This window comes from Bison bison, unplaced genomic scaffold (genome assembly GCF_000754665.1).
Source record: "Bison bison bison isolate TAMUID 2011002044 unplaced genomic scaffold, Bison_UMD1.0 scf7180017864331, whole genome shotgun sequence".
NCBI classification, from domain to species: Eukaryota; Metazoa; Chordata; class Mammalia; order Artiodactyla; family Bovidae; genus Bison; species Bison bison.
The window spans coordinates 2,425,759-2,435,604 of NW_011494903.1; positions in this window are offsets into that span (position 1 = coordinate 2,425,759).

A 9,846-nucleotide genomic window follows, 5' to 3' on the forward strand; every position below is an offset into this window, starting at 1 on the left:
CATCCCACCCTTGCTTTCTCCCACTGAGTCCAAAAGTCTGTTCCTTATGCCTGTGTCTCCTTTTCTGCCCTGCATGTAGGATCGTCAGTACCATCCTTCTAGATTCCATCTATATGCTTTAATAGACAGTGTTTGTCTTTCTCTTTCTGACTTACTTCACTCTGTATAATAGACTCTAGGTTCATTCCCCCCATTAGAACTGACTCAAATGTCTCCTTTTTTATAGCTGAGTAATATTCCATTGTGTATATGTATCACAATTTCCTTATCCATTCATCTGCCGATGGACATCTAGGTTGCTTCCATGTCCTAGCTATTGTAAATAGTGCTGCAATGAACTTTGGGGTACATGTGACACAGGTATTCTTAAACCCAGTCCTCTTACCCAAAGGTGGAATAACTTTGAACCACTCAGGCTCCAGCACTTGCTGTGGGATCAGGCTGAAGCTAGACTCCAGCTGAACCCTCATCAGTGTTTAAACATGGAGAGAAAGGTTGAGAGGATGAAGGTGGGGAGAAGGGAGCAGATGTTAGAGACCTCACTTAGAATAGGATGGTTCTGCAACCAACATGACAAAGATCTACTGAGAACGAATGAATGCTCCTTGCCCAGTCTGCTTCAACTCCAATCTTCTGAAGTTGATCCTAGCAAGGCCCACTGCATTAGTCATAGTGGGCACTGTCCACAGAAATTGTTCTTTACACCATAAGACTCTTGATTTTCCTGTACACATATGACTCAAGTTCAGTGATGAAATTAAAATACTGTTTTTTCTCTTCCTTTCACTTTTGTCTAAAATTCAGTAAGAAGAATTGCAAGAAAGGGTCACCAGCAGCAATAGGAAGACAGGGCACCTGTTTTCTTCCTAATCTTTCTTTTAAGGTCCTCACTTCCTGTTCACAAGCAGACTAGTCCCTGTGCTTTAGTCCAAGCTATTTATATGCTCTGTTTTTTTAAAGCCATAACATCTGGAACCATGGGAAGGAAGTGCAGGTAAACAAGCTTTAAGCAACTTGATCAAATACACAAAATTTGGCATAGCTTTAGAAACAGCCTGTTTCCTGATTCCCCACGTGTGCCCTCAGCTTTGGATGCTGAAAGAAGGAGGGCAAATATTTTTAGCATTTAATGCCTAAATAGAAAAAAAGACATTCAATATGGGATTCATTTATCAGTTGAAAAGGAATCAAAGTCATAAGATCATCTCCAATTCAAATACCGAGAAATGCTGGGTATAATACAACAATCATTCTTTAAAATGCATGGCTTAACTTATAAGAAGATAGAATATGAAGAAATTATTAGAAAAATATCCATATAAGAAAAATAGTACTGTGCCTCCTCTAATCTCTCCTGAAGGACAGGTTAAGAAACGTGGAGGAAAGAAAAGATCTAACATACATATGTCAAGACAGTATAAGAGGGGATGGAAGAGATGGAATATTTAATAGCCAGGCTTGATTGTAAGAAGTATATGTAATTAAAAGGAACATACCTATGATAAGCACAAAGAAACATTGAAAATCAAATATATATATACATATATATATTTCAGACAAGTGTTAAAAAAAGTATCAGTTGAAATCTATAATATTTTTAGAGAAATACCTATAATATTTTATTATAAAAATCTATAATATTTTTAGAGAAAATAAACTTTAAGGCAAAAGCATTATTAAGGGTTAAAGTGATTACTTCATAATGATGAAATATATATTTCAACAAAAGAATATAACAATATTAAATCTGTAGGCATCCAATGACATAAAATTAAAATATATAAAACAAAAATCAACAAAAGTGCAAGGAAAAATTGACAAAATCTTCAGAAATGTCTCAGAGATCTTATGTAATGCAATTTAGAGAGGCTTTGAGGACTTGAACATCTGATTTTTATAAATAATAAGACTTAGATATAGAAAGAGATAAAGAAAATATGAGAGAGGAAAATTTATAGATCGGTCTCATTCATGAACAGAGATTTAAAAATCCCGAATAAAGTATTCATAAATAAAAATAGGAATGTGTATGTTATACGTTATGTGCATGTGTATGTGTATGCCTGGAGAATTCTGTGGACAGAGGAGCCTGTCAGGCTACAATCTATGGGGTCCCCAAGAGTCGCACATGACTGAGTGACTAACACTTTCACATATATGTATGTTAATATACACATATACATACTCAACCATCCAGGTAAGACTAGTGGAGTGGGTTGCCATGCCCTCCTGCAGGGGATCTTCCCAACCCAGGGATTTAACCTGAAGGAGGGCATGGCAACCCACTCCAGTATTCCCGCCTGGAGAATCCCCATGGACAGAGGAGCCTGGTGGGCTACAGACCATGGAGTTGCAAAGAGTTGGACATGACTGAGCACAGCACACATAAACATATACATTATATATAAATATAAAATAATACACATATACTTAAATACCTATTGACCAAGTTAGATTTATCCACAAGTTCTAAAACAAAAATTATTGACTTCCCCAATGGATCAGCAGGTAAAGAATCTTCCTGCAATGCATGAGATACAGGAGATGCAGGTTCCATCCCTGGGTTGGGAAGATCCCCTGTAGAAGGAAATGGCAACCCACTCCAGTATTCTTGCCTGGGAAATCCCATAGACAGAGGAACCTGACAGGTTACAGTCCAAAGGGTCACAAAGAGTTAGACAGGACTGAGCACATAAGCACACACGAACTATATTATTTCTGATGACACATCAGAAGCATTCCCCTGAAAATTAGGAGTAAAATAATAGTGTTTGCCAATAATGTATGATTTCATCTCTATATCATAGGTCTTAGCCTGTGTCCAAGGAAGGAAAAAAATAACATTTTCAAGGACTGAAAAGAAATAAAACAATGTTTTTTATAACATACAATTGTCCACATAAAAAATTCAGGAGTATCTTTTAAAATCTAATTGCTGGATTTGTACAATAAAATCATTTCCAGGACTATACACGAACCATGTGCACTTATGAATTAACTGGCTGGAGTTAATCATTATTCACTCCCTGGAGCTGTAGCAAAGCAGCCCTTACTGCAGATCAAGGGGACTCATTACTATCAGAACACAAAAGCAGGTTCTGTTAATAGGGAAATGGGCTAGACAGTGTGTTGGGCAGACAAAAAACAGTGTCTGCTATACTTTTCAAAAATTATCTGTGTAGATAATCAAGTTTTATGTGTTTTTTGTGTGCTTGAAAAGATGCTTAATCTCTAATTGTTGGTTGTAGATATTCTATGCACTCAGAGAATGAATCATATATGTCCATTCTATAAAATTTCTAAAGTTTCATGTTCAACCTCATGCAGTGCTAACTTCTGGAGTGCTTGATTTATTCAGTTTCTAAGAGTTAGAACATCTAATGCTAAAACATCGATAGTGTAGTTTGTCAATTAAATTTGCATTTACTATGTACTGTGTTTACTGAAATACTTGGATGTATTCCTACCATTTTTTCCCCATTTTTTCATTGGTGTTGCTTTATGCCTTTTTACTTTCTTGTTTCTGTTTTATCCTCCACATTTTGGGAAATTGCACAGTCTACTACTTCAGTGATTCTCTTAAATTTTTAGTATATATACTTAACCAAAGTTTGAAGTTAAATAAGTGTCTTTATTTTTCTCCAAAATAATACAAAGATTTTAGAATGATTACATTCCAATGCAGAAGATGAGGTTAGATCCCTGGGTCAGGAAGATCCCCTGGAGAAGAAAATGGCAACCTACTCCAGTATTCTTGCCTGGGAAATACCATGCACAGAGGAGCCTGGAAGACAGTCCATGGGGTCACAAAGAATCAGACATGACTGAGTGGCTAAACAACAAACAACAAGTCTCTCTTCTCTCTGGACTTCCCAGGTGGCTCAGTTAGTAAAGAATCCACCTGCAATGCAGGAGACATGAGTTTGATCCCTGGGTTGGGAAGATCCCCTGGAGGAGGAAATGGCAGCCCAATCCAGTATTCTTGCTGGGATAATCACATGAACAGAGGACTCTGGCGGGCTATAGTCCATGGGGTCTCAAAGAGTAGGATATTACTGAGCAACAGAGCACACAGTATCTACTCTTCTATAGTCTATGTTATATAGTACTTTATTTCCAACTCGTTGTTTTAACCCTCTTATTTCAAATTAATAATTTTAACCATCAGTTTTTATTAAGATTTACTAATTTTATTTTTCAAATTATAATTTTATTTCCTCACTGTTGCTTCTTGTAGATTATTTCTTTATTAGAGGTTCAATTTCCTTTTTGCAGAAGTGTTCTTCCACTAATTCTTTTAGCTAGAGTCTGAAAAGAGAGCTTCTTTTCTCCCTTGAACCAGAAGTTTACTTTTCGACTTTTGAATGATTGTTTAGTTGGAAATACAGCTTGAGATTGACAGTTATTTTTCTCTTGGCACACTTTACTAGTTGTCTCTTTGACTTCTTGTTGGTGTGAAATCTCTTGTACATCTAATTTTTGTGTCCATTTTTGTTGTCTTTAAGATTTCCTTTACTGCAGTTTCTTTTAGTATTTGATATTTTGCACCTATTTATTTATACTTATTTTATTAGTCATGTTTCTATATAAGAAAATTTATCAGACATGATCTCTTTGAATATTTTAACTTCACTATTATCTATATGCTCTCCTTGAAAAACTTGAGCTTGAGTTTTTCTTCTCTTGTTCTGCTTCTTAATCTTTCATGTTTTACATCTTGTTATTTTCTTCTGATATATATTTGACAATTTTCTTACATGTATTTTCTAGTTTGCTCTTTCTGTGTTCAGCTGGAAGTCAGCTATTTTACCTGTCCTAGGTTAAACTTTTCTGTGTGTGCAAACGTGTGTATGTGATATGTATTATTCACACAGAAAGGTATGCCAACCATGTATAGCAATAACATAAAATACATGTACTCTCCACCCAGGTAACAAAATCAAATATTATGAATACCTTAAACTCCTGTGTGCCTCTCTCCAGTAATCTACCAACCACCAGGTACCATTGCCCTGAATTTTTGTTAGCTATATATATATTAGTTCTGGAGAAGCAGAACTGATAGGATGTATATGTATAAATATATATAGAAGAATTGGCTTATGCTTATGTGATTATGGAGGCTGACAAGTTCAAAATCTGTAGCATAGGTGAGCAGACCAGAGACCCAAGGAGTAACCTGTGTTGCAGGTCAAGTTTGATGGCTCTCAGCATGGAGACCCAGGGAAGAGTTACTGTTTAAGTGCAAAGTGAGTCAGCTAGCAGAATTCTTTCTTGCTCATCTCAGGTCAGTATTTTGTTTTATTCAGGCTTTCAATGGGTTAAATGAGGCCTATTCACATTATTGAGGGTATTCAAAGTCTACTGTTCATCTCGTCAACAAAAATATCCTTATGGAAACATTCAGAATAATGTTTGATTAAATATCTGGGCACTGTGGTCCAGCCAAGTGGACACTTAAAACTAAGCATCACAGGTCTACCCCTTGTCAACCTGGCATCCAGACACATCTCCTTAAACTACACTTAATCTCCAAATAAAGATGGTAGCAATTATAGCTAACATGAAAATGCTGTTCTGTACACAACTGAAAATGCATTAACACTTTCCTCGTAAGAGGATACATAATTCCTATGTGATATTTACCCTTTTCCTTTACATTCTGTAAGTTAAAAATGATGATTTAAAGTTAATAATATTAAATGACATCATGGAAAGTCAATATATTTTTGTTACATGGTTAAGAAATAAAAGAGGAAAACTAACACACAAACATATTCATAACAAAAAAAGGATGATATACTTATTACAGTTATAGTCTTAATTTCATAACTGGTCATGTGGTCGTAGCTGGTATTTAGTACTACCTTCTACAGTTCATGGGGTTGCAAAGAGTCAGACACGACTGAGTGACTTCATTTCACTTCACTTCTTTCACTACCCACTCCATATTCCCATTCCCCTCAGTAAACACCTCAACTGATCATAAATCTTAACTTGGCAGGATGATCTCAACTTCATTCCTGAAGGATCTTTCTGGATTAGGTTGTCATGTTTTTCCACTGACTTTAATCATGGGTTCTCCTGTATTCTGGACATAACAAATTCTTCCTTATCTCCACTATACAGTATCAATCCAAGTTTTCCTTGGTAAGCAAGAGTATTCATTCCAGCCAGTAGAGTAATTCTTTTCTTTGCCTGTTGATTTAGGAATGAGGAGTCCAAAGCGGCTGCTTGGCAGTCTTAACTTCTAGTTTAATGGAATCATTGTGTTTCCTGGTGGGAGCATTTTCCTCCCTTTGGAAGTAAGATCTCTGAGCCAGCAGAACATAAAGTTGTGGGGAACAGGAGGCAAAACTTTTGTTGTTGGGTCACTAGAGGTATTAGTGAATGATACCCCTTCCATTTCCACCCCTTGATTCCTGATCCATGAATTTTTGTTATGGAAGAAACAGAACCATATACTGGATACTGATTCAGAGCATATGTCACTTCCTGGAGAACCTTTCCCCCCACTCTGAAAAGAACTCCCACTTAGCTGTTACAGTAACTAAGTTTTCAAAAGGCCATTCCAGTCCTAACCATAGCAATCAGAGAGGAAAAAGAAATAAAAGTAATCCAAATTGGAAAGGAAGAAATAAAATTGTTACTGTTTGCAGATGACATCATACTTTACATAGAAAGCCCTCCGAGATACACCAGAAAACTGCTAGAGCTCATCAATGAATTTGGTAAAGTTGTAGGATAGAAAATTAATATATAGAATTGTTGGATACATCCTCTAATAGCTTCAGAGAGTGAATGCATGGGAAAAATGATTTGAGATCCTACCATTTTTATTCTATCATCATATTTAATTGTGCCTTTTCATGTAGAAGGTTAGGATAGAAAACAGAGCTCAGGAAATAGATTAGTATGCCAGCAGTCTCTTTTCTTCTCGCTCTTCATAAATTTCATTTCAGAAGACCTTGAGCATTCGAGGTATTAATTTATAAATCACCATAAGTTTCTTGCAATTGTATGGACTTGTTTGGGAAACAAGTCCTTTAACTTGTGCTTGCATTCATTTAAAGTCTGTTGGAAATTTTTAATCAAGTTATTCAATGACTGAAGCACAAAAACTTGGTTTGAAATTGTTTAGTTGATTGCAATTAAAATGAACCTTGAAAATAGGAAGGCAGTAGCCTTTTTTTTCTACAAAAACAAGTGAGGTATTGAGTAAAGTAAATGATGAGAGCTTGAATGCTGTTTTAATTTTTTGTTTGTTTGGTTTTTATTTTTATTTTTTATTTTTTAACTTTACAATATTGTATTGGTTTTGCCAAATATCGAAATGAATCCACCACAGGTATACACGTGTTCCCCATCCTGAACCCTCCTCCCTCCTGCCTCCCCGTACCATCCCTCTGGGTTGTCCCAGTGCACCAGCCCCAAGCATCCAGTATCATGCATCGAACCTGGACTGGCGACTTGTTTCATATATGATATTATACATACTTCAATGCCATTCTCCCAAATCATCCCACCCTCTCCCTCTCCCACAGAGTCCAAAAGACTGTTCTATACATCAGTGTCTCTTTTGCTGTCTTGTATACAGGGTTATCGTTACCATCTTTCTAAATTCCATATATATGCATTAGTATACTGTATTGGTGTTTTTCTTTCTGGCTTACTTCAGTCTGTATAATAGGCTCCAGGTTCATCCACCTCATTAGAACTGATTCAAATGTATTCTTTTTAATGGCTGAGTAATACTCCATTGTGTATATGTACCACAGCTTTCTTATCCATTCATCTTTTGATTTCAATCACTTGGATTTATAGGAAGACTTTTGATGGAGTTCCTAGTTTGACTTTGATAAATTTATTCTTATTATTTTTTACCAGAATGGGATATATTGAGAAGGATTTAAATTTTGTAGCCTTTAAATTTAAATTAGTCATGGAGAGAATTTAGTTGATGAATTTTATTTTGCAAAACTATTTTCTAAGTAATATACTCTGAAAATATTTGGATGGAAATAATCACAAAATGCAGAAGATAAAAATTAATGTTACTCTTAAGTTACTGGATACTTCAGTACCTCTAGGGAAAGCAGTTTTTCAGTTCAAAATATGGCCCAGAGAGAAAAGCCAACAAAAGCCGTCAACATTTTCAAGTTTAGTAACCCTTAAATATAGAATAATGAGATCAATTTTATGAAAACAAAACTACATGATCATAGCAAAAGAAAACACTCTTTAAAAGCACTAATGAGGAGGAGATAAGATGGTGGAGGAGTAGGACGGGGAGAACACTTTCTCCCCCACAAATTCATCAAAAGAACATTTAAACGCTGAGTAAATCCCACAAAACAACTTCTGAATGCCGGCAGAGGACATCGGGCACCCAGAAAAGCAACCCAAGTCTTCGAAAGGAGGTAGGAAAAAATATAAAAGACAAAAAAAGAGACGAAAGAGGGAGGGATGGAGTTCCGTCCTGGGAAGGGAGTCTTAAAAAGAGAGAAGTTTCCAAACACCAGGAAACCTTCTCACTGCCAAATCTGTGCTGAGCCTTGGACACACAGAGGGCAACATAACAGAGAGGAAAAATAAATAAACAATTAAAACCTGCAGATTGCCAGCCCTAGGGTAACTCCCCCAGCGGAGAAGCAGCGCAGACGCCTACACACGCCACTAGCAAGTGGGGGCTGGGCAGGGAGGTGCGGCACGGGCTGCACCGCTTAGAGTAAGGATCTGGCCTGAATACCCCAAGCGCTATCTGAGCGAAATAATTTGGGCTAGCAAACCAGACTGTGGGATATCTACCACGCAAAAAGCCAGCCCTAACCTAAGACACCGCCAGCCCTGCGCACGTAACAAAGGACTGAACAGAGATAGCCGGCTGCAGACCGTCCCCCTCTGGTGACAGGCAGCCAGAACCTGAGGGGGCAATCGCAGCCCCAGAGAGACATTATCTATAAAACTGTAAGCAGGCTTTTTTGCTAACTAAAACTTCTTGGAGGTCTGGATGGTCAACATCCGCCTGAGAAGATGAGCCGGTTGTACACCTAGATAACCGGGCTGCGGGGAGGCGATAAGTCGCAGCACTGGGGCTCGCCAAACACATCATCTGAGCTGCTCGGACCTGGGAAGGGCACAAAATGCAGGCCCAACAGAGTCTGTGCCTCTGAGGACTACCTGAGTGCCTGAACCTGAGTGGCTTGGACCTGGGAGGTGCAAGCAGCCCAGGGCCGGCCACGGATGGTTCCTGGCGGGGCAACCGAGAGCCTGAGCAGTGTGGGCAGGGAGGCTACACGCGCCGTGAGTGGGGGCAGACCCAGTGTGGTTGAGGCACTGCGAGCACACGCCAGTGTTATTTGTTTGCAGCCTCCCTCCCTCCCCACAGTGCGACCGAAAAAGTGAGCTTAAAAAAAAAAAAAAAAAAAAAGAAGTGTCCACCACCGTCCCCTTTGTGTCAGGGCGGAAACCAGACACTGAAGAGACCAGCAAACAGAAGAAGCTATAACAGAGGGAACCGCCTTGGAAGCTACAGGCAATAGATTAAACCCTGTGGTTAGTACCGATTACATAGGAAGGAGCCTATAGATCTTGAGAAATATAAGTTGGACCAAGGAACTAGCCGAAAATGAACTGACCCCACAATACTCACAACAAAACCAGAGAAAGTCCTAGATATATTTTTACTATTTTTATGATCATTCTTTCTTTTTTTTTTTAATTAAAAAAATTTTTTAAGTCCTCTATTATTCCTTTAATTTTCACTTTTATAACTATTACTTTGCAAAAAAAAAAGACCCTATTTTTTTTAAAGCAAACTTCATATATATATATATATATTTATAA